This window comes from Astatotilapia calliptera, chromosome 22 (genome assembly GCF_964374335.1).
Source record: "Astatotilapia calliptera chromosome 22, fAstCal68.1, whole genome shotgun sequence".
In the NCBI taxonomy this organism is placed as follows: Eukaryota; Metazoa; Chordata; class Actinopteri; order Cichliformes; family Cichlidae; genus Astatotilapia; species Astatotilapia calliptera.
The window spans coordinates 10,024,244-10,049,375 of record NC_137442.1 but is presented as its reverse complement, the minus strand read 5'-3'; the positions used below and the strand labels follow the sequence as shown (position 1 = coordinate 10,049,375).

Sequence of the window (25,132 nt, the reverse complement as noted above, 5' to 3'; positions counted from 1 at the left end):
TGAATGGTTTTTCTAAGTTGAACGGTTTTGAAGGAGTAGGCTTTCAAAAAACGTACGGAATAGATAATAATAAAATAGAACTAGAAAGTGCATTTTCTGAAGAAACTGCAGTGTGAATGCTTGAATCTGAATGTATGCATTGAAATGAAATAATTACTGAATTTAAGTTAAAAATTTTGAATGAGATAAAAAAAAAACAACCCGAATTTAACCTGAAAACAAAAGTGCTGAACTGCTAAAAGCTGAAGGTTACACAGAAGAAGAAGTTGGAAAAAAGCTGAAAATGTTTTAATTGTAAATTAGAAAAACCTAAGAAACGAGAAAAGAACATTTAGAGTCAGAAAACATCTGAAAGAATATTAAAAGGTCATATTCTTTGAATCACTGAATGACTCAAATGTGATCCCTCCACTTGGACCCACACAGTTTAAAAAGTTTACATCTCTGAGCTTTGAAAGACAAGATGTTGGAAAAAGAACAACGATGGCGACGTTTTGAGGGTAAAATGATGGCTTTAACACTGTGGACACAGCAGCAGTTGAAAGAGAAGTGTTTAAGATTAATTTTGGCAGAGTGAGAGAGAGAGCTCGTTAAGCAGGCAGGTGTGAGCCTGGTTGCTATAGTGACCGCACCCAATGGCTCCATACACACGCACACAGACATGCACCTCACTTTTGCTGCTTAAAATGAACAGAAAAGTCAGGCCGAAACAAATCGTTCCCAAATGAAAAGTAAAAGTCGTATTGACAAAATTCTTTCACTGTGAGCGACAGCAATGTCTAGTCTACCTAATTCTCAGTTTTCATGTCTGTGGAGTTTATTATATGCACGTGGTGACAGTGGAAAGACACCATGCTCTTCTGATTTTCAAACGAACCTTCTGAGCCATTTTAACATTAGAGTCTATGGAAGAGTTTGAGGGAGGAGGCTGTGCATTGGTGACATTTATGAAAGAACCATAACACCTAGTACAATAGTAAACACATTGGATGAAAGAGGACAGCCATGGCTACGTTTTGAGGGTAAAATCATACCTGTAGAGCAAACGCTGCGGACACAGCAGCAGTTTTAAAAAAGATTTTAAGATTATTTTTTTTGCTCCTCTCACTCTAGCAGTTGAGCTGCCTCACTCTAGCCCCAACATTCCGTCCCATACACACCCATTATAAACTCTGAAACGGGTGAAAAAACATCATGAAACTTAAACTGGAACTGAAGAAAAAGTATAATAGATATTGAAAAGATAAATACAAGTTGAATAGTTGAATGTCTTGTCTTCGTTTTAAAGTTTGAATGGTGGCTCTATGTGAACGTATGTTGAAGTAGTAAGAGTTTAAAAATGAGTAAGTTGAATGAGAATTTGAAGGGTCTCCCCATTGAAATACATGGGAAATTTTTGTTGAATAAAGTTGAATAAAATTAAAAATATAAATGTTAAAAATGAGAAAAATACAAGCAACAGTGTCCAAAAGAATAGGAATCTAATGGTGTTTGAATGGTTTTTCTAAGTTGAACGGTTTTGAAGGAGTAGGCTTTCAAAAAACGTACGGAATAGATAATAATAAAATAGAATAATAAAGATTAGAAGAACAATACTGTGAATGCTTTTCAAGCATTCACACTAACTAGAAAGTGCATTTTCTGAAGAAACTGCAGTGTGAATGCTTGAATCTGAATGTATGCACTGAAATGAATTAATTGCTGAATTTTGAGTTAAAAATATTGAATGAGATTAAAAAAAAAAAAAAAAAAAACGAATTTAACCTGAAAACAAAGGTGCTGAACTGCTAAAAGCTGAAGGTTACACAGAAGAAGAAGTTGGAAAAAAGCTGAAAATGTTTTAATTGTAAATTAGAAAAACCTAAGAAATGAGAAAAGAACATTTAGAGTCAGAAAACATCTGAAAGAATATTAAAAAGTCATATTCTTTGAATCACTGAATGACTAAAATGTGATCCCTCCACTTGGACCCACACAGTTTAAAAAGTTGACATCTCTGAGCTTTGAAAGACAAGATGTTGGAAAAAGAACAACGATGGCGACGTTTTGAGGGTAAAATGATGGCTTTAACACTGTGGACACAGCAGCAGTTGAAAGAGAAGTGCTTAAGATGAATCTTGGCAGAGTGGCAGGCAGAGCTCGTTAAGCAGGCAGGTGTGAGCCTGGTTGCTATAGTGACCGCACCCAATGGCTCCATACACACGCACACAGACATGCACCTCACTTTTGCTGCTTAAAATGAACAGAAAAGTCAGGCCGAAACAAATCGCTCCCAAATGAAAAGTAAAAGTCGTATTGACAAAATTCTTTCACCGTGAGCGACAGCAATGTCTAGTCTACCTAATTCTCAGTTTTCATGCCTGTGGAGTTTATTATATGGACGTGGTGACAGTGGAAAGACACCATGCTCTTCTGATTTTCAAACGAACCTTCTGAGCCATTTTAACATTAGAGTCTATGGAAGAGTTGGAAGGAGGAGGCTGTGCATTGGTGACATTTATGAAAGAACCGTAACACCTAGGACAATAGTAAACACATTGGATGAAAGAGGACAGCCATGGCTACGTTTTGAGGGTAAAATCATACCTGTAGAGCAAACGCTGTGGACACAGCAGCAGTTTTAAAAAAGATTTTAAGATTAATTTTTTTGCTCCTCTCACTCTAGCAGTTGAGCTGCCTCACTCTAGCCCCAACATTCCGTCCCATACACACCCATTATAAACTCTGAAACGGGTGAAAAAACATCATGAAACTTAAACTGGAACTGAAGAAAAAGTATAATAGATATTGAAAAGATAAATACAAGTTGAATAGTTGAATGTCTTGTCTTCGTTTTAAAGTTTGAATGGTGGCTCTATGTCAATGTATGTGGAAGTAGTAAGAGTTTAAAAATGAGTAAGTTGAATGAGAATTTGAAGGGTCTCCCCATTGAAATACATTATAAATTTTTGTTGAATAAAGTTGAATAAAATTAAAAATATAAATGTTAAAAATAAGAAAAATAGAAGCAATGTTGTCCAAAAGAATAGGAATCTAACGATGTTTGAATGGTTTTTCTAAGTTGAACGGTTTTGAAGGAGTAGGCTTTCAAAAAACGTACGGAAAAATAATAAAATATAACTAGAAAGTGCATTTTCTGAAGAAACTGCAGTGTGAATGCTTGAATCTGAATGTATGCACTGAAATGAATTAATTGCTGAATTTTGAGTTAAAAATATTGAATGAGATTAAAAAAAAACAAAAAAAAAAAACGAATTTAACCTGAAAACAAAGGTGCTGAACTGCTAAAAGCTGAAGGTTACACAGAAGAAGGAGTTGGAAAAAAACTGAAAATGTTTTAAATGTAAATTAGAAAACCCTAAGAAATGAGAAAAGAACATTTAGAGTCAGAAAACATCTGAATGAATATTAAAAGGTCATATTCTTTGAATCACTGAATGACTCAAATGTGATCCCTCCACTTTGATCCACACAGTTTAAAAAGTTTAAATGCCTGAGCTTTGAAAGACACGGTGTTGGAAAGAGAACAATAATGGCGACAATTTGAGGGTAAAATGATGGCTGTAACACTGTGGACACAGCAGCAGTTGAAAGAGAAGTGCTTAAGATGAATCTTGGCACAGTGGCAGGCAGAGCTCGTTAAGCAGGCAGGTGTGAGCCTGGTTGCTATAGTGACTGCACCCAATGGCTCCATACACACGACACAGACATGCACCTCACTTTTGCTCCTTAAAATGAACAGAAAAGTCAGGCCGAAACAAATCGTTCCCAAATGAAAAGTAAAAGTCGTATTGACGAAATTCTTTCACCGTGAGCGACAGCAGCTTCTAGTCTACCAAATTCTCAGTTTTCATGTCTGTGGAGTTTATTATATGGACGTGGTGACAGTGGAAAGACACCATGCTCTTCTGATTTTCAAACGAACCTTCTGAGCCATTTTAACATTAGAGTCTATGGAAGAGTTGGAGGGAGGAGGCTGTGCATTGGTGACATTTATGAAAGAACCATAACACCTAGTACAATAGTAAACACATTGGATGAAAGAGGACAGCCATGGCTACGTTTTGAGGGTAAAATCATACCTGTAGAGCAAACGCTGTGGACACAGCAGCAGTTTTAAAAAAGATTTTAAGATTAATTTTTTTGCTCCTCTCACTCTAGCAGTTGAGCTGCCTCACTCTAGCCCCAACATTCCGTCCCATACACACCCATTATAAACTCTGAAACGGGTGAAAAAACATCATGAAACTTAAACTGGAACTGAAGAAAAAGTATAATAGATATTGAAAAGATAAATACAAGTTGAATAGTTGAATGTCTTGTCTTCGTTTTAAAGTTTGAATGGTGGCTCTATGTCAATGTATGTGGAAGTAGTAAGAGTTTAAAAATGAGTAAGTTGAATGAGGATTTGAAGGGTCTCCCCATTGAAATACATGGGAAATTTTTGTTGAATTTTTGTTGAATAAAGTTGAATAAAATTAAAAATATAAATGTTAAAAATATGAAAAATAGAAGCAGTGTTGTCCAAAAGAATAGGAATCTAACGATGTTTGAATGGTTTTTCTAAGTTGAACGGTTTTGAAGGAGTAGGCTTTCAAAAAACGTACGGAAAAATAATAAAATATAATAATAATAATAAAGATTAGAATAACAATACTGTGAATGCTTTTCAAGCATTCACACTAACTAGAAAGTGCATTTTCTGAAGAAACTGCAGTGTGAATGCTTGAATCTGAATGTATGCACTGAAATGAATTAATTGCTGAATGTTAAGTTAAAAATTCTGAATGAGCTGGAAAATACAGAAATTTTCACCTGAAAACAAAAGTGCAGAACTTTTGAAAGCTGATGTTCACACAGAAGAAGTTGGAAAAAAGCTAAACATGTTTAAAATGTAAATAATAAAAAGATGAGTAATGACAAAAGAAAATTTAGAGTCAGAAAACCTCTGAATGAATATTAAAAGTTCAAATTCTTCTAATTGAAATGAACTTAAAAGATGAACAAAAATTCTGGAGAAAATACAAACTTTAATATACAGCATAATGTTTTTCAGACATATACACATGTGTATATCATGTTTAATAGTATTACATACATCAATTTGTTTTGTATGTCATAGAAAATAACATAAAAATCTTAAGTCATATTTTACAGCTTCTTTCTGAAAAGGACTAGTAGAATAAATAAAAATAACTAAATTTAATAACTAAATAAAAAATAATAAGCAAGATATGAAATACATGAAAATTCAATTTTTAAAACCACAATCCTGAACCTTTAAATTGTGTTGGTTTCTTAGAACATGGCTGAACAGCTGTTTCTATCGGTCTACTTAATCTGTCTACACATCTTTTTATTACTCATTCTTCTTTATGTTTTAATGTAAACAGAGTCCACACAGTGGTAAAAGAGAACTGTATAGAGATTTTTGAGTAAAGTCAAATGAAAGCGTAAGGTGGTGACACAGTTTAACACATGCAAATAATCAAATAAACACATTAGTCCTTTTTGTGAACATGGATAAATAAGTATCAATACAGCATTGTTCAGCCATGCCACTAAATGCTTTTTTACACATTGTTTTAACCTGGGCTCAGACACAAAGTCCCAAAATTAGTTAGCCTTATTATACACAAGGCTTTATCTATCTGAACTCTAAGGACACAAATATGAAAAAAAAACCTATACTTACCAGCTGATACCCCACACTACACACTAGGTGTGCCATGTGACCTGAAACTTTGGTACAAAATCATCATAATCATTCTGTTAACACTGTTTTTTAACACTGTTTGTGTTGCTGTTCAGCAGTTTAAAATGTTTTAGATTGGATTACATGGAATGAATTTGAATTTTCTTGGGGGTTTTTGTATGTGTTTCGTTCTCAGCAGATTTTTTCTTCCATACTGTTGAATTCCAGTTACCACATTTCTGGTCATATGACATCCCAAGTGCCCACTTAAAAAAATCCCCACAGTTAATTCAACATTAAAACAAAATAAAAAAAATGTTAAATAAATAAAGGTTTGCTCTGTGATGAAATATTAAATAAGCATACATTGTACAGAGCACTAACAATGAAAACAATCCTTTAGCCTGTTGATCAGAGAGAGGCCGTCATTGTATCCATTTAAAACCTGTAATCACAGAGCACAATGTTTCTGTGAAACTATGAAGTCCCATATGATCCTCATCACGTCCAGTGACTTCAGAGTGGATCCTCCCTGTCATCCGGCCAGTGTTTGATGTGTGGCAAGCAGCACAGAAGCAGGATAGCTGTTCAGCAGTTTAAAATGTTTTAGATTGGATTACATGGAATGAATTTGAATTTTCTTGGGGGTTTTTGTATGTGTTTCGTTCTCAGCAGATTTTTTCTTCCATACTGTTGAATTCCAGTTACCACATTTCTGGTCATATGACATCCCGAGTGCCCACTTAAAAAAAATCCCCACAGTTAATTCAACATTAGAACAAAATAAAAATTTCCATCCATCCATCCATTCGCTTCCGCTTATCCTTTCCAGGGTCGCGGGGGGCGCTGGAGCCTATCCCAGCTGTCATAGGGCGAAAGGCGGGGTACACCCTGGACAGGTCGCCAGTCTGTCACAGGGCCAACACACAGGGACAGACAACCATTCACACTCACATTCACTCGCACATTCACACCTAGTGACAATTTGGATTAATCAATTAACCTATCCCCACAAATAAAAAAATAAAAATATGTTAAAGAAAAAAAGGTTTGCTCTGTGATGAAATACTAAATAAGCATACATTGTACAGAGCACTAACAATGAAAACAATCCTTTAGCCTGTTGATCAGAGAGAGGCAGTCATTATGTCCATTTAAAACCTGTAATCACAGAGCACATCGTTTCTGTGAAACTATAAAGTCCCATATGATCCTCATCATGTCCAGTGACTTCAGAGTGGATCCTCCCTGTCATCCGGCCAGTGTTTGATGTGTGGCAAGCAGCACAGAAGCAGGATAGCTGAGGACTTTAAAAGAAGAGCAGAAAACAGGAATATGTAGTTGTAAATGTAAATATCAGTGATACTTGTCTTGTCAAAGGGAATAAAATAATGAAAATGTTAACTTACACACTCATTTAGGGAGGATCTTGACACTGCACAGAGGAGGCACAGTCAGTCTGACAATGATGGTGATCTCCAGGGATGTTTTCCTGCAGCAACATTCCTGCCAACTGGCCATATGATCCAGAGTAGTGGGTTTGTAATGAACAGAAAGGTGTATATGTTAGGTAGTGTGCACTCAGAGCTGGTCCTAAGAAACAAACACATCCTGTAATAAACTGAATACCTGTAGTAGTGCTGCTGCAAATATGAAGCCCTTCTATCATGAGTGGTTTCAAAGAAGGTGTTTTGGAGGCTCAGTCACAGAAACTGTGCCGTCTGTTCAGTCCTGAGTGTCTCAGCTCTGAAGGGGATGGATCACAGAGGGAAACACCTGAGTACAGACATTACAATACACTCTAACACTCCTAAGGTCAAGTGAAAACACAATTTAAACACTTCACAAAGAATGAATACATGTTTTCATGGAAATTATGTCATTAACCCTTTTTGTTGTTAGTAAATCTCACCGACTGCTTGTGGGACAAGCTAGAAGGAGGACTTATCACAGAATCTCTCCTGTGCTCCAGATGTGAAGTCTCACGCTCTGATCGTATGGCGATGAAGATGGTGATGATGAAGTTTCTCTGATCTGTGGCATTACAGTTTCTGGCTGCTATGTGCTTCACATTGTTGGATTTTACATGTGAAGATTGGAGAAGACACAGGAGGACTGTGTCTCTCTTAAAAAGAAAAAAAAAGAAAAACAAAGGAAACCTAACAGGAAAGGAAACCCCCCCTCCCCCCCCCTCAACTCCCACCGTACCCTCCCCCCCTCCCACTCAACTCCCCAACCTCACACCATCAAATGTCTATACAAATGTAGGGTATCAGCTGGTAACAGAAAGCAAGTGTAACATATGCACTACATATGTAACACTGCTGAAACATTTCTGTCCAGAAATGTGCAGTTATCAACCCAGACCCACCCTGATGATTGCACTGGCCAGAAACATGATAAAAGCTCATAAAAATTTATGTTTCATAGAAAAATTTGTCCAAAAATATAATTGTGTACTTTTGAAAAAGTTTAAAGTTTATAACAAACCAAAATAATAATATTTTTGTAAATAGTATTTCAAAATAGAGGCACACATAAAGTGGCTTAACTGTCATTATTGCTGTAATTAGGTTTGTTTGTTTGTTTGTTTGTTTGTTTGTTTTTTTAAAAAGCAACCTTTAGTCATTATTGTTCTCTCAGAAACAATGAAGAAGCTGTTGAACATTTATGTGTTGTGTAGGCAATCCTCTGGTCCACCCTCCCTCCCTCCCAGCCACAGTGAGACTGGGGCAGCCTGGCAGGATGTTGAAGCCTGGCTGCAGAGAGGATATGCCTACACTGTTCGTTTCAAACTGCTATATTTGATTTTTCTGACATTTATAGGTTACTGTTAGTGAATTTTAGATTTTCTGTAATAAATAAAATTGTCATCTTTTACTGATATCATTACTTAATTCATGTAATTGTATTTTATGTAAACAATTCAACCATTATACTGCAATGCAGAGCGTCAACTTTTAAATATCGCTCTACTTTCTTAAGTCATTCAAAAATATAGAAATTACTTACTGTATTCAAAGATCTAGATCATGAATCATCACAGGACAATACACAGTATACTGGGTCATGGTAACTATGGTATGTCTTCATGACTCCAGAATGGAGACATCGATCTGACTGAGAAATGAAAATTAGGTCAAGCAGTGTGTTCTTCTCTGTGGTAGGGGCAGTGATGACCTGTGCGTATCCCCTAGACTCAAACAGCTCCAGGATTGGTTTGTTTGCACTGGATAAAACATTCTCATTAAAATCACCACAAACTATGATGGGATGACAGTCCATGATCTCCAATGAGTCTAATAGGCTTACCAGGTTTTTCAGGAATGGCCTCAGAGTGTAGTCTGGAGGTCTGTATACAACTGCAATCAGAGCACTGACTGGTGCTTCAACCTTTAAAGCCAGAAATTCAAGGTCAGTTACATTATGGATGTACTGTTTTTCATGCACTTGAATGTCACTTTTCACATAAACAGCAACTCCACCACCACTTCTGTTAGCCATCTGGGGAAAGTTTGTGTAGGACAGGTGTCTGTTGCGTTTGAACAAATTGTAATTTTCCAAGTGGAGACTCTCTGCGACAAAAGAGCCCCGCAGGTGTGTTTCTGTTAGGCACAAAACATCTGCTAGACACAATTCATGGTGACTTTTGATGTCATTAATGTGAGCTGGCAGTCCCTCTGTATTATGATGAACAATGGTGAAAACCTCTGACCTGCTGAGGGTTTGCCTCACGTGTAGAAGAGGCATCATGTCATCAAGGTTGGCTTGTCTCATGTTCTCAAGCGCTGCAGTGATTTCTGGGTTGGTGAATATTTTTTTCTCTTCCATATCAAGAAGATACAGTCCACTGAGAGACGTCACTCTACTGACAGCTACGTAGGCCATGCCGGGCTCAAAAATGCTCTTAAGAGAGACAACAGCTGATGTAGTTGTCATACCCTGTACCTTATGTATTGTACATGCAAAGGCCAGCTTCACTGGGAACTGTCTTCGTACCACTCCTTTCTGCTTCAGATTCTCCTCTGCTCTCTCAATGTACACCATGTCGTCTGCTGGTGTGCGGTTATTCTTTCCAGATGTCTCATTATCCATTTTAAGTCCAAGCTTGATGATGTGTTGGTCGTTTTCAGAGTGAACTACTCTAAGTAGTATTCCAAAAGCTCCATTAACCAAACCATTTTGTATGTCAATGTTTCTGGTGAGCATGACACGAGCTCCTTCTGCAACTTTCAGTGTGTCTGGTAACTCGTTTTTACCTCCTTTCAATGGTCTGTCTTGAAGTGCCATTCTGCCAGTTCTAGGATCTTTTCTATAATCATCTGCATGGATGTCAATGATATGAGTGTGGAGCAGAGCCAGTGTTGCAGAGTTGTGTGCATCCACTTCTTTATTAGTTGCAAAAATGTGCAACGCATCAGTTGGACAAAGGGCTGGTTCAGTTATGGCCTGTGACAACAAATTTCTATCTGCTTCGCAAAGCTCATCCAACTTTCCTTTCACACGAATTCTGTTCAGCATCTCTGCAAAGACAACATCATCTTTCTGACGCATAATCTCAGTCAGAGTGATCATCTGAAAATGCTCCCGCCACAGGTCGATCTCAGACGGGTCGTGCACACAGAGAGGTTTAGACTGTCGCACTGGGGGTAGCTGATAGAAGTCTCCGACAGCAATGACTGACATGCCTCCAAAGGGTCTCCGAGTCCCTTTGATCTGTTTGAGTCTTGCATCTACATATGCAAACAGATGTCTTGACACCATAGACACTTCGTCAATGACGATTATTTCAGCATTCAAAAGTTCTGATCTGACTTCATCCAGCTGATTGCCAAGTCCCTGAATGGGAGGTTTTAAGCTTCTAGGCAGCTTGAGAAGAGAATGCAGTGTTGTTCCAGAAATGTTAAAAGCTGCAGTCCCAGTGAAAGCAGTTAACAGGACAGTGGGTTTTGATATGTCAACGTCGTCTGCATATCTGGGCACTTTGCTCAGTATCTTAGATGCTTCTGAGTAGATGCATTTGATAAGATGTGATTTTCCTGTTCCAGCACCACCATTAATATAAAAGAAAAACTGCTCTGGATTTAGAGCACAGACTCTTTTAATGCACCAGTCTCTAACTGCATAAAATATGCAGGCTTGCTTCTTATTCAGATTTTGAAACATCTGACGTAACAATGTGGGATCAATAGCAGGGGGTTCCCTGATGGCTCTGACTTCTGTTGAAGCATCAGCCTGACGGCTGTAGTCGGGCACATCTTCCTGTTCATTTTCATTGTCTCGCTCTCTTTCTTGTTCAACAAGTGGCAACCTTACGAGATCTGATTCAGGTGCCAGATTACACCATTCGTCAGTCACACCTCTGTTCTGCTCATATTCCTCAACAGCGCTCTCGATCTCTTCACTGTTTTTCTCATATTTTTCTCTGTTTCTTTTGACAATGTGTTGCACGTACTCAAGACGATCAGTACCTGGTAGCTGTACACAGCCAGCACCATAGAAAGCCTGATAGGTTGGCAACGATGGTGTTTTCAGTTCGTGGTCTGAACGATGAGGAAGGTACAGTTTAAGCAGTCTTCCGTAATATTGCTCTGGATGTTTTTCTTGTGAGCAGCGGTGAAATCTGATGATAGCAGGCTTATCATTTTTGCGCCTTTGCACAAACCCCATCTCATTGAGAAGGGGCAAAACATCTTTACCTTTTTTCTGTTGGCCATAGACAATCCTGCAAGTAGCAGCAAAGTCTGCCATGCACATCTCCTCATACTCTGGTGTTTCAGGTCTGGCTTTGTATTTGTCATTCAAAGATGTCATCCAAACATTGGAAGACTCAGGTGTTGTGTTGTCCAGAACTGACAGGGGACGACTCATTTTCACAGGATTATCATCAGTTGGAATGAATATTACAGCACGTGAGCATTGCTTCATGTGAAGACCACATGCACGAGCAACACACTCCTGTGCACTGATCTCTCGCTTCTTTGAATATGCCTGCATGACGGCTCTCATTTCATCGCACTCATTTACACTGTCTTTATGGGAGTTCTCAATGACAGTTTTCAGGTACTCAGATAGCCCGCCCTCTTTTTTTGATATATATTTCATTAAATAATTTGCAGCACCAAAAGCATCTAAAACAAAGCTTATGTCGATATTACTGTTCCAGGCTTCAAGCAGATGTGGATTATAGCCGTTTATCCAAGAGTCTTTTGGATCACGCTTTAGTATGATCGTACTCCTCATGTTCATTTTATTCAGGTATCTCTCATATTCTGCATGTGTCAACTTGCATCTTTCCAAGAGCTGCTCTAAACTCATGGAAGCAGTTTCAGGTTCATTCAGCAGCTGGTTCAGTGGTCTGAGCTTGTTCTTTGCCGTTTCTACTTCCAGTGCATCATCCTCACTGGGTCTTGTGATCATTGTCTCATTGCAGGGTGGTTTGGGAAAACCAAAACGGCACCCGGAGCTTAAACTCCTAAAGCACGTCTTTGTGTGGTTCTTACTGTGTTTTTGCACTTCTGTTACTTTTTTGTACAGTTCAGGTTGTTTATGTGGATCAGGCAGCTGAGCTGTGATGTATTTGTTTATAAAATCAACAACAGTTTGCTCATCATCCTCCTCAAACACAGGAGCACCTTCTACCCACAGGAGGCAGTGTATGTGTGGGCTTCCTCTGTGCTGAAACTCAACTCTGTAAAAGTAGTCAATGACTTTGCCAAGTGGCTCTGCGGGAGATAAGAGTAAATCTCTGAATAATGCTTCAACTCTCTTGTCAAACATGCGCATTGTTGTGACAGGATTGCTTCTCAGGATGTCACACTTTGCTGACCAGTCGAGTCCTTCAAAATTCACTTGTTCACCTTGCTGCCTTGTTATTGCCTCGATCACTTCAGGCCAGCGCATTTCAGCAGCTGAAAATGTGCAAAAGAACGTGGGAGTTCCCAACTGTCTGATCATGGCAAAAAGATCTCTTGTTGTTTTCTCCCAATAGGCTGGGGTTCCTCTCAGAGGCTGCATGAATCTCACTGCATCTTTATTTCGCACCAGTTTCTCCACCTCATGTTTATCTTGTAACATGCCTGAGGTTATTTTTCTACCATCTCTGGTCAGAGGCTTTGCCTTCCTTAACTGTACTGTCATGCTGGATGTAGCCAAGTGTATTTCAGTCACAAACTGTGCAAAGAATAAATAGTTTGTGTCTTTGGCAAAACGATCATCAATGCAGAAAAGTCTTGATTTGAAATACCCACTGGGGGATACTTTGATCAGCCTTCTTTCATCAAGTGTGTTTTGGCCTGTAGGAAACTGCACAGGGAAGGCCATGGCCTCCAGTTTAGGTGTTTTGAAAAAACTTATTGGATTGTTTCTCTCTGCAGGAGCAACAGAGTAGATTCCTTCACTGAAACATAATATCTCCTCAGCCACATCAGGGGGCTGCAAACAGGACTCGAGTGCAAAACCACCATTAGTCAGTCCATCTGCTTGCTCTGAATCATCTCTCATCTGTTCATGCGATTGTTCACCATCACAGGGTAACATGTCAATGTCCTGTTCATTTATATTTTGTGCTTCACTCAGTGCATTTTTCTCACAGCTGTCAATTTCCATTAAATCAGCCTCATCATAATCGTCCTCATTCATGTTTTCATCATCATCATCCTCATCATCTTCATCAGGAAGAGTTGGATCACACAGCTCAGCATCATCTCTGATGCTCACATCCTTATACTGTGGATGAATCTGCTTGAGTTTATGCAGTGCTTGCACAAGTTTAGACCAGCTTACAGTCTGAAACAGCTGATGACCTTTATAAGACAAGCGTCTCTTCAATTTTACTCTCATGACCTGAGAATTAATTCTCAATCGAGGCAACGCTTCAACAGTTTCCTGTACCTCTGATGGGACACAGACCACATTTCCTCTAATTGCTCTTTGTCTGCCTTTGGGAAGAGGAATGATCTTGGCAAATGGTATGCACTTGGCTATGAGATGTCTCTCCAGTATGTTGAGATCAGACAGTTCAGGTGGAGTATCAGCAAGATCCAGTTTATTGGCAACAGCAAGTGCTGGCATGGATCCATTTTTAAGATGATTGTGGCAGGTGTGACAAATCCACTCTCTCTTTCTCTCATCGGGAACATTGCACTGCTCATTTCTGCAGTTTTCATCACAAACATGAACAAATCTTCCAGTCAAACATGTTGCAGCCACATGTGGGTTTTTGACATAATTTGACCTTGTGCAGGGTCGTACTTGGTTTGGAAATGAAGCCTTCAAACAGACAGTACATGGGTATGATGGTCCAGCTTTGATTTGTGATTTGAACACAGATATGGCCTCGTTGATCACACTGTTGTCACTCTCTTGGGTTTGTCTGTTCACCCATCTGTATTTCCTTTTTATTTTCATTGCACATCTCATGTTGTGCATAATCCTGAATGCAAGATTACTTTGATACCTGTCTCGCATTAGTTGTTTCATTAGTTGTCTGTGTCTTACTCTGAATGCATTGTCACGTGCATAACGCTGAGTCACTCGAGATCTCTGTCTCTCTCTGAATTCTGGGTTTTCTTGATACCTTTTAGTTATATAGTTTTTTTGTTTTTGTCTAAATTCAGCATTGTCACAGTAGCGTCTTTTAATATATTGTTGTTGTTTCTTTCTAACTGTAGCATTCTCAGAAAAACGTTTTTTAACATATTGTTTTTGTTTCTTTCTGAATTCATCATTTTCACAGTAACGTCTTTTCATATATTTCTGTCTGACTTCAGGATTGTTTTTATATGCCTCGCTTGTGCAAGACTTTTTCTTTTCTTTGTACTCTTTGTTTGAAGCATACTTTTGTCGTTCTTTCCTTTTTTGGTTTTCTTTTCTCTGATTTCTGGGTTTCTCTGATGCCATTAATCTTCTTCTCACTTTTTGCCTTTGTTGTTTATTAACTTTTTTCACTTTTTGTAAAACTATATCAGAAAGGTCACAGGCAGCAACATTTGTTATGGCAGCATTTGATTGACATGAAAAAGCATCACTTGATGGAAGGAAACTTAATTCACTGCATAGTTCTTCAGTTGGTATATTAGGAGGTTCATTCTGATCTTCATATGATGTGAACTGAGTCACGTGGACTTCTTTTTGTTTCACCGGTGGCGTACAAATGGACATTTGACAAAAGATGTTCTCAGTCAGATCAGTCGTTGTGTTTCTCCTTGGAGTAGAGGAGTTTGCTTCATCAACAGTTGTATCAGAGTGAGTAGATGCCACAGCAGTGGCAGCTGTTGGTCTGCAGACTGTGTCTGTGATAGTATCACTCAGGTTGACTGTGCTCATACTGTAGAACTGCACAGGCTTCAGTTCATAGTTACAAGAGGGTGATATCTCCATCATTTCATAAGAATCTTGGATCCTCTTAATCATGTCACTGAGGAGTGTGAATTTCAGCATCACTGCTGTACCACGATTACGTGACTGTAGTAGTAGAGGAAGACCACTGGGTGTTCTGGAGTGTGGATCAAAGAAACCATATTTGCCTGATGTGGATCTGAACACTGCGATACACAATCCACTCATAATCAATAAGGCATACTGCACATCTGACAACAGGCAGCTCAGTCCTGCTTCTAAGCTGAGAAAGGTATCTACTGCCTCCTCTGGAGGTTCTTCAAATGTCCCATACCGGGAAGGCTGTGTCATGTCGACATCATACATAGACCAGCGAGCATCAACTTTGTCTGGCAGCTCATCGGTTGCCAAATGAATATTTTTAGGAAATCTTTTCTTGGCCTCTTTGTACATCACATCACCTTTATCCAAGACCAGATTAAGGTCAGCTGTAGTCATGTTATCATTCTCATGAAGGAAAGCAAGAAATGTGAGTGAGTTACATGTGCACTGCTTGTTTCTGGAGTCTCCATATTTGGGATGAGCCTGGCTGTGAGATGCACAGATATGTGTAACAGAGGGCTGGTTTTCAAAGTTCACTCTTTCTGCATGAGATGGTCCTGCCACATCACTGTGACGGCCTCTTTTTACAATATCAGCATAACCCACCTGTGGGGCACTTGACACCTCAGGTTGGTCTCTATGGTTTACCTGATGATCATTAAATTCATGCTGCAATCCAATCTTTACAGCATCTGCATAGGATACCTGTTGTACATGTGCAGGAACATGTTGACCTGCCTGTTTGACACCATCAGCATTGGTCTTTGCAGACACAAAGTCTTCTGCAGAGCTCTGAGGAAAATCACACTCAGCTTGTTCACATGTTGGTACTTCATGAAACTCATGGAACTTCTTCCAGCGTTGTTTTGCAGCTTGTGACTTTTTCTGCTTCCTTGGCATTTTTACACAAGTGTTTCTCTTAGTCTTTAGAAAATATGTTTATAAAATAAGAGTGGCACAGAGCAGATGTTTTCTTTGTCTTTATATTTCAGTTTTTATTTCTCAGAAACAGATGTCTTTGTTTGTTTGACAGTTTGTCAGTCGAGAGAATAATATGCACTCTCTTTATTGGCTTGGCACAACTTAGCAGCAAGCGCAAAGTGAAAAACAGCTAGAGAGAAAATTTAGAAGAGAGAACAGACAGAGCAGGAGAAACACGGCTGGGAAATCACAATCAAACCGTGAATTAGAGTTTTCTTTATTTGTTCAGTTTGTTCTCAGGTAGAGGCAATATGCACTCTTTATTGCTTTAATGGCTTGGCATTTTTCAGCAGCAAGCCAAGAGTGAAAAACAGGTAGAGAGAAAATTTAGCAGAGAGAACAGACAGAGCAGGAGAGACACGGCTTTAAATCAAACCGCAGAGTTTTCTTTGTTTGTTCAGTTTGTTCTCAGGTTGAGGCAAAATATGCACTCTTTATAGTTTTATTGGCTTGTGCATTTTTCAGCAGCAAGCCAAAGAGTGAAAAACATGTAGAGAGAAAATTTAGCAGAGAGAACAGACAGAGTAGGAGAGACACGGCTTTAAATCAAACCGCAATAAGATTCTTGGTTTGGCAAAATTTCTCACAAACCACAGGGTGAAATACAGATGGAAAGAAGGCAGAGACAACAGGTGGAGTAGGACAGAAGATAGAGGGGTTGGGGGGTTGGGATGTGAGATAGAAGACTGGAGATCTGGTCCTTGTTCTTCTTCTGCACACTGTGAACAAAAAACAAGAAAAAAAAAAAATTTTAATAAAATTATATCACATGGTAATTGTATGAACTAATTGTGACTACTGAAAAAGGACAAAACAAATATTCAAGCTAAACTGTTGTCGGCTGCCATGTGCAAAAAGTTGCACAATTTGGCACTTTTTAAAAGAATAAATATTTAATTAAATTCAGCAATAATATTTTTAAATACAAATATGATTGAGTGAATTGTTAACTAATCACATGTAATGTGCAAAAATGTACGAAAAAAATATTTTAGCCCAATTGTTAAGCTGAACTTATGTGTATTTATTATAAAAATGTGTTTAAAAGGTCTAGCACAAAGTTTGAACCCATCACTTTAAAGCTTATATTAGTCAGACTCTTTTTTTAAAAATTTGGTGTACTTCTCTAACAGTATGTGCACACCTACCAGGCAAAGCACAGATGTGAGTCAAGTTCCTGAAAGTGTAAGACAAGAAATAACATGTTAGTTGTCTGTACAGTGTTATCAGACTAACAAAAAAACAAAGCCCACACGACATGATACACTGAACTTATAGTCAGCAGGGTAATTATAGAGCAATATAGCACACCAGCTGATACAGCAGCCATTTTATAATTCAAACTAATTAACTGAAGTATTTATTTAAGTACTTATATAAGGCTACTGTTAGACTGTTACTAGCCTTAGCATCGCTGCTAACGCTAGCATTCCTGCTAGCGTTAGCACTTCAGTTAGTGTTAGCACTGCTGGTAGAACTAGCACTCTTACTGTTAAAACTGAGGCACAATGGCAATAATAAAGCTCATTTGTTACTTTTGTCTCACTGACCGCCAATAAATATCACAGGAATATCACAGGAATATTCTTTTTGTCAGTTAAAAACTGCTAAGGCTAGTGTTGGCACTTTAGCTAGCGTTAGCATTGATGCTAGCATTAGCATCGAAGCTAGCATTAGCACTGCTACTAACAGCAAAAGTCATAAAGTACTCTTACTGTTAAAACTGAGGCACAATGGCAATAATAAATCTCATTTGTTACTTTTGTCTCACTGACCGCCAATAAATATCACAGGAATATCACAAGAATATTCTTTTTGTCAGTTAACAACTGCTAAGGCTAGTGTTAGCACTATAGCTAGCATTAGCATTGAAGCTAGCGTTAGCACTGCTGCTAACAGCAAAAGTCATAAACCTATATAAATGGTAGCAAAGGTTATTCTTTTTTTGCTTTCTTTATTCTTTGAACTCTGTTGAACTTTAAAAAGACTTGATATGTGAGTTTAAATGTCAAACATGTATTTTTACCATCATAAAATTAAAACCGTGCTGTACTGAGTGTATTGTACTTACCACAGCAGAGAGCAAAGCGGAATGACGGCAGTTGGTGCAGTGATTAGTTAAAGACTGATGAGGCGTTCAGGTGGTGCTTGGAAATTTGAGCATCAGTTTGAACATCAATAATGAGCATATATATTTCTCTGTCATAGAGAGACAGAGAAAAAAATACACAAGACTCACCAGCATACAAATTGGTACTTTTTCTCTTTATGTCACTCATTCGCTTATACTCAGGAAAGAGGGCAACTGGCATTAAATTAGCAAATAAAAAGTATGTCATCTTGAACTGTTTTATGGATTTTATTTTAAGACTACTTTGAGCGTATTCGTGGGGAGATAAACTATACAGACTAAAAACAGAGACATTAAATGAGATTCGATTATTTAAAATGTGGGAAAATACACTACAGACAGGTAGATGCTGTGAGCTTTAATTATCCAGTCAGAAAAGATTATTTTAAAGTCATCAACTGACTAAAACTGCCGAGGTATGAAAAACCTGTGTGGAGAAGACAAGTCCACCAATACACAATCAACTTGAATTTAACAGGGCAATAATTCAGGGCTCTATTCAGTTAGCCTATATTAACTACTGACATACTGTTAATCTGTGGCAAAAGCCTGTCAAACCTGTCTTATTGTACCTATTGAAAAAGTTAATCTTACTACAACTGCTTAGATGTAACACACATTTTTGATTTAATCTTGGCAGAGTGAGAGACAGAGCTCGTTAAGCAGGCAGGTGTGAGCCTGGTTGCTATAGTGACTGCACCCAAGGGCTCCATACACACGGACACAGACATGTGGACTGAAATGAATTAATTGCTGAATTTTGAGTTAAAAATTTTGAATGAGATAAAAAAACAAAAAAAACAACCTGAATTTAACCTGAAAACAACAGTGCTGAACTGCTAAAAGCTGAAGGTTACACAGAAGAAGAAGTTGGAAAAAAGCTGAAAATGTTTTAATTGTAAATTAGAAAAACCTAAGAAATGAGAAAAGAACATTTAGAGTCAGAAAACATCTGAAAGAATATTAAAAGGTCATATTCTTTGAATCACTGAATGACTCAAATGTGATCCCTCCACTTGGACCCACACAGTTTAAAAAGTTTACATCTCTGAGCTTTGAAAGACAAGATGTTGGAAAAAGAACAACGATGGCGACGTTTTGAGGGTAAAATGATGGCTTTAACACTGTGGACACAGCAGCAGTTGAAAGAGAAGTGCTTAAGATGAATCTTGGTACAGTGGCAGGCAGAGCTCGTTAAGCAGGCAGGTGTGAGCCTGGTTGCTATAGTGACCGCACCCAATGGCTCCATACACACGACACAGACATGCACCTCACTTTTGCTGCTTAAAATGAACAGAAAAGTCAGGCCGAAACAAATCGTTCCCAAATGAAAAGTAAAAGTCGTATTGACAAAATTCTTTCACTGTGAGCGACAGCAATGTCTAGTCTACCAAATTCTCAGTTTTCATGTCTGTGGAGTTTATTATATGGACATGGTGACAGTGGAAAGACACCATGCTCTTCTGATTTTCAAACGAACCTTCTGAGCCATTTTAACATTAGAGTCTATGGAAGAGTTGGAGGGAGGAGGCTGTGCATTGGTGACATTTATGAAAGAACCATAACACCTAGTACAATAGTAAACACATTGGATGAAAGAGGACAGCGATGGCTACGTTTTGAGGGTAAAATCATACCTGTAGAGCAAACGCTGCGGACACAGCAGCAGTTTTAAAAAAGATTTTAAGATTAATTTTTTTGCTCCTCTCACTCTAGCAGTTGAGCTGTCTCACTCTAGCCCCAACATTCCGTCCCATACACACCCATTATAAATTTTGAAACGGGTGAAAAAACATCATGAAACTTAAACTGGAACTGAAGAAAAAGTATAATAGATATTGAAAAGATAAATACAAGTTGAATAGTTGAATGTCTTGTCTTCGTTTTAAAGTTTGAATGGTGGCTCTATGTCAATGTATGTGGAAGTAGTAAGAGTTTAAAAATGAGTAAGTTGAATGAGAATTTGAAGGGTCTCCCCATTGAAATACATGGGAAATTTTTGTTGAATAAAGTTGAATAAAATTAAAAATATAAATGTTAAAAATGAGAAAAATAGAAGCAATGTTGTCCAAAAGAATAGGAATCTAACGATGTTTGAATGGTTTTTCTAAGTTGAACGGTTTTGAAGGAGTAGGCTTTCAAAAAACGTACGGAAAAATAAAATATAATAATAAAGATTAGAAGAACAATACTGTGAATGCTTTTCAAGCATTCACACTAATAATAATAATAAAGATTCGAATAACAATACTGTGAATGCTTTTCAAGCATTCACACTAATAATCATACCCAGACCTTCACCTGAACCAACACCAGGACCTACAATTTCACCTGAACCCACAGCTTCACCTGAACCATCAACTTCACCTGAAGCAACAGCTTCACCTGAACCAACAACTTCACCTGAACCCACAACTTCACCTGAACCATCAACTTCACCTGAACCCACAGCTTCACCTGAACCATCAACTTCACCTGAAGCAACAGCTTCACCTGAACCAACAGCTTCACCTGAACCATCAACTTCACCTGAAGCAACAGCTTCACCTGAACCAACAGCTTCACCTGAACCCACAACTTCACCTGAACCATCAACTTCACCTGAACCAACAGCTTCACCTGAACCATCAACTTCACCTGAACCAACAGCTTCACCTGAGCCAACAGCTTCACCTGAACCATCAACTTCACCTGAACCAACAGCTTCACCTGAACCATCAACTTCACCTGAACCAACAGCTTCACCTGAGCCAACAGCTTCACCTGAACCATCAACTTCACCTGAACCAACAGCTTCACCTGAGCCAACACCTTCACCTGAACCATCAACTTCACCTGAACCATCAACTTCACCTGAACCAACAGCTTCACCTGAGCCAACACCTTCACCTGAACCATCAACTTCACCTGAACCAACAGCTTCACCTGAACTAACAACTTCACCTGAACCAACAGCTTCACCGGAACCATCAACTTCACCTGAACCAACAGCTTCACCTGAACTAACAACTTCACCTGAGCCAACACCTTCACCTGAACCATCAACTTCACCTGAACCATCAACTTCACCTGAACCAACAGCTTCACCTGAGCCAACACCTTCACCTGAACCATCAACTTCACCTGAACCATCAACTTCACCTGAACCAACAGCTTCACCTGAGCCAACACCTTCACCTGAACCATCAACTTCACCTGAACCAACAGCTTCACCTGAACTAACAACTTCACCTGAGCCAACACCTTCACCTGAACCATCAACTTCACCTGAACCAACAGCTTCACCTGAACTAACAACTTCACCTGAACCATCAACTTCACCTGAACCATCAACTTCACCCGAACCAACAGTTTCACCTGAACTAACAACTTCACCTGAACCTACAGCTTCACCCGAACCAACAGCTTCACCTGAACTAACAGCTTCACCTGAACCTACAGCTTCACCTGAACCATCAACTTCATCTGAACCTACAGCTTCACCCGAACTAACAGCTTCACCCGAACCAACAGCTTCACCCGAACCAACAACTTCACCTGAACCAACAACTTCACCCGAACCAACAGCTTCACCTGAACCAACAACTTCACCTGAACCAACAGCCTCACCTGAACCAACAACTTCACTTGAACCAACAACTTCACCCGAACCAACAACTTCACCCGAACTAACAGCTTCACCCGAACCAACAGCTTCACCCGAACCAACAACTTCACCTGAACCAACAACTTCACCCGAACCAACAACTTCACCTGAACCAACAACTTCACCCGAACCAAGAGCTTCACCTGAACCAAGAGCGTCACATGAACCAACAACTTCACCTGAACCCACAACTTCACCCGAACCAAGAGCTTCACTTGAACCAAGAGCTTCACCTGAACCAACAGCTTCACCTGAACCCACAACTTCACCCGAACCAAGAGCTTCACATGAACCTACAACTTCAGCTGAATCAAAAAAAATGGGACCAACACATTATTCTGTGCTTCCTGAACCAGTAATTGATTCACATCCTGTTGTTCCCCCTGTCACACAGCGTAAGAAAGAGCACAAATTAGATACACACTGGAGAAGGCGCAAGTGCTTCAGAGGATAAGTGGAGTAATAAATGTAACAATAAAAGTAATACTTAAGTAATAATTATTTGTAATAAGTTACAGAAAAGGAATACAATTGTCTGTAAACAAATGTCTTAGAAATGGGAAAATGAAAATTCCGCATATTATAGTGTCAGTGATGAATTAAACTATCCTTGTTTACTTTACGGTACAGTAGACAGAATTTAAGAGAAAATTTAAACATTTTGTAAATAATCAGACATGTGGTCATATAATTACCACTGTACTTTAGATTTAAGGGTAGTTAAGTTGCTTTCACAGTTCAGGTGCATAATTTTTTCACAGTTACTTATGTTATCAACAGGACTCAGGATGTTCACAAGTGATCTTTAACATGGTAAAATATAAATTTGCTGTCATACTTGACCTTTCCTAGCAAGGCTAACAAGTGAGGTAATAGCTTTTAAAAGTTAGAAATATTATTAAATATTAACCCATAAAATATAGAAAAAATATACCATCCATATTTAATTACAGAATATTAAAGCCCAATTACAGCAAATGGAAACTTTACCACAAATCCATGTGAAATTTAACAAGAAGCTTTTGAGAGGCAAATAGACCAATTATTATTGGAGAATTTCACGTTTATTACCATCTATTTTTTTCTTCTTAGTAAGTAGTTAGTTTAATGATCAACATTTGATAATAAAACTCTTAAAATTTTCAAAATCTACTAGTTAAATAATCCTAAATATTAGGAATAGAAGCTTTACTCTGTTTTATGTCATTTTAACTAATATGGTGAGTATTAAATTCACCATTTAATGGATCTTAATATGAGGAATATAAGCTTTTCTATGTGTCTATATTTAATGCCAAACAGCATTAGAATAGTCTAATAATATCAATATAAGAAAATGTCTCAAATGTTAAACAGTCAGCAGGAGTGATGAAGCTTCAAAACATTTGCTTAAAAGAATGGAGCTAAACTCATTATATTATATTATTCCAGCTCAGGACAGATGGTCAGCCTGACGCAGGGCTGGGATAATATAATATAATATAATATAATATAATATAATATAATATAATATAATATAATATAATATAATATAATATAATATAATATAATATAATATAATATAATATAATATAATATAGGCAGCACGGTGGTTAGCACTGTTGCCGCACAGCAAGAAGGTCCTGAGTTCAATTCCACCATCAGGCCGGGGTCTTTCTGTGTGGAGTTTGCATGTTCTCCCTGTGTTTGTGTGGGTTCCTTCTGAGTACTCTGGATTCCTCCCACCGTCCAAAGACATGCAGTTTGTGGGGATAGGTTAACTGATTAATCCTGGTCCGGCTAAAGAACTAGAGTATGTCAGCTAAAGAGTCCTTATTCTTACATGTAGTGTATGTAAAATATGTAAAGGATAGAAAATTGAGCTGACTCATCACCTCCCTAACTATCTTTAAAGTCATATTTTACTAAAACTGCTACAACATGGCCTTCACATGTCTTTCTCTCTCAATTTTTCTCAGTGTCTCTCTTTCTCTCTCCTACACTACTAAAAATAAAAGATTAGAGAGCAGAAACATGCAAATCACCGTTTATCTTTATGTTCACTGTTACAGCAGCTCACTTTACCGGAGACCATTGTCTATTGTTACAGCTATATCCGCATTAAATGTACAAGCGTTTTGAAGTTTTGGGAATTCTTTTACAAATTAGCCGGTGGGAAAAAAATGTAAAGGCATTTTGGAAAGAAATTTGGACACATCCTGACTGTCTGAGCTCAACAGACCAGCCTATAAACGGATTATGGAGATTAATCACTTCCTCTGCTTTTTCTCTATGTAAGTAAAACAAAAAATGATGGTAACACTTTAGAATAATTCACACTATAAACCATTAGTAAGGTATTAGTAAGTGCTTAATTCAGTGATTATGTTTTAGTAGTCATTTATATGTTTATTAGTGATTAATGAGCTCATATATAACGCGTTCATGGTATCATTAGAATGATTGTGTTGCACATTTATATATATAATCCTTAAGATATGAGCTCATTGTTTGTAAGTGTGTTAATAGAGGTTTTATACATACTTATTTCATGCTGTAATCCATGGCTAATTTAGACAGTTTATAGTTATTAGGTAAGTATTTTGTGTGACCTCATCTAAAGTGGGAACTGTTATTGCCTTATAAAACATTTATAAATGAAAAGAAAAGTATGTCAAGACTCAAACAAGTATTAGCTATCTTCACAATAGAAAAATTACAGACAACCTATAAAGAGATACAGAATATATTTATATACTGATAGCAAAAAACAACCTATCTGAGAGCTGAAGAATACTGAAATGAGTTCGTAAGAGCAGTCTTCCATTAAAATAAAAATTGAATAAGGTTATCAGAAAACTGTGTGTCCATCATATTAAATTGATAATATAGGAAAAAGTCTTTGGAATTTTTAAGAGTTTGGAATACCTTTGGTTCATTCCTGAGTTTCAGCTTTCTTCTGGTTTGTAGTCTGTTAGCTAGATTTAGTCAGATAAGTCAGCATCGAGTAGCTTCACTTGCAAAGTGCTCCTGAATTAAATGAAATAGAGTTATCACAGAGGTGAACTCAGCTGGAAAGAAACGTGTACTGGATGATCTCCTTCTTCTTCTCATTTATATAAAACAGGGATGGTACTGCATTAATATCAGTAAATACCAGTATTTAATGGTCATAATGACAATAAAATCTGAATTCTCAAAATACTGTGTCAACCTTTTTGGTACAGCAATGCTTACGCAGTATTCTACCTTTTTATAT

At 38.0% G+C, this 25,132-nt stretch overlaps 1 long non-coding RNA gene across 1 annotated transcript; it reads right to left on the bottom strand.

Moving 5' to 3' along the window:
• Positions 1-16,105: 16,105 nt before the first annotated feature.
• LOC145423469 (uncharacterized) lies at positions 16,106-19,488 on the bottom strand. Its single transcript, XR_013904513.1, has 2 exons — positions 17,266-19,488; positions 16,106-16,836 (listed from the first exon to the last, which is right to left on the bottom strand). It is a non-coding gene; the product is annotated as an uncharacterized LOC145423469 (long non-coding RNA).
• Between the last annotated feature and the right edge of the window lie 5,644 nt (positions 19,489-25,132).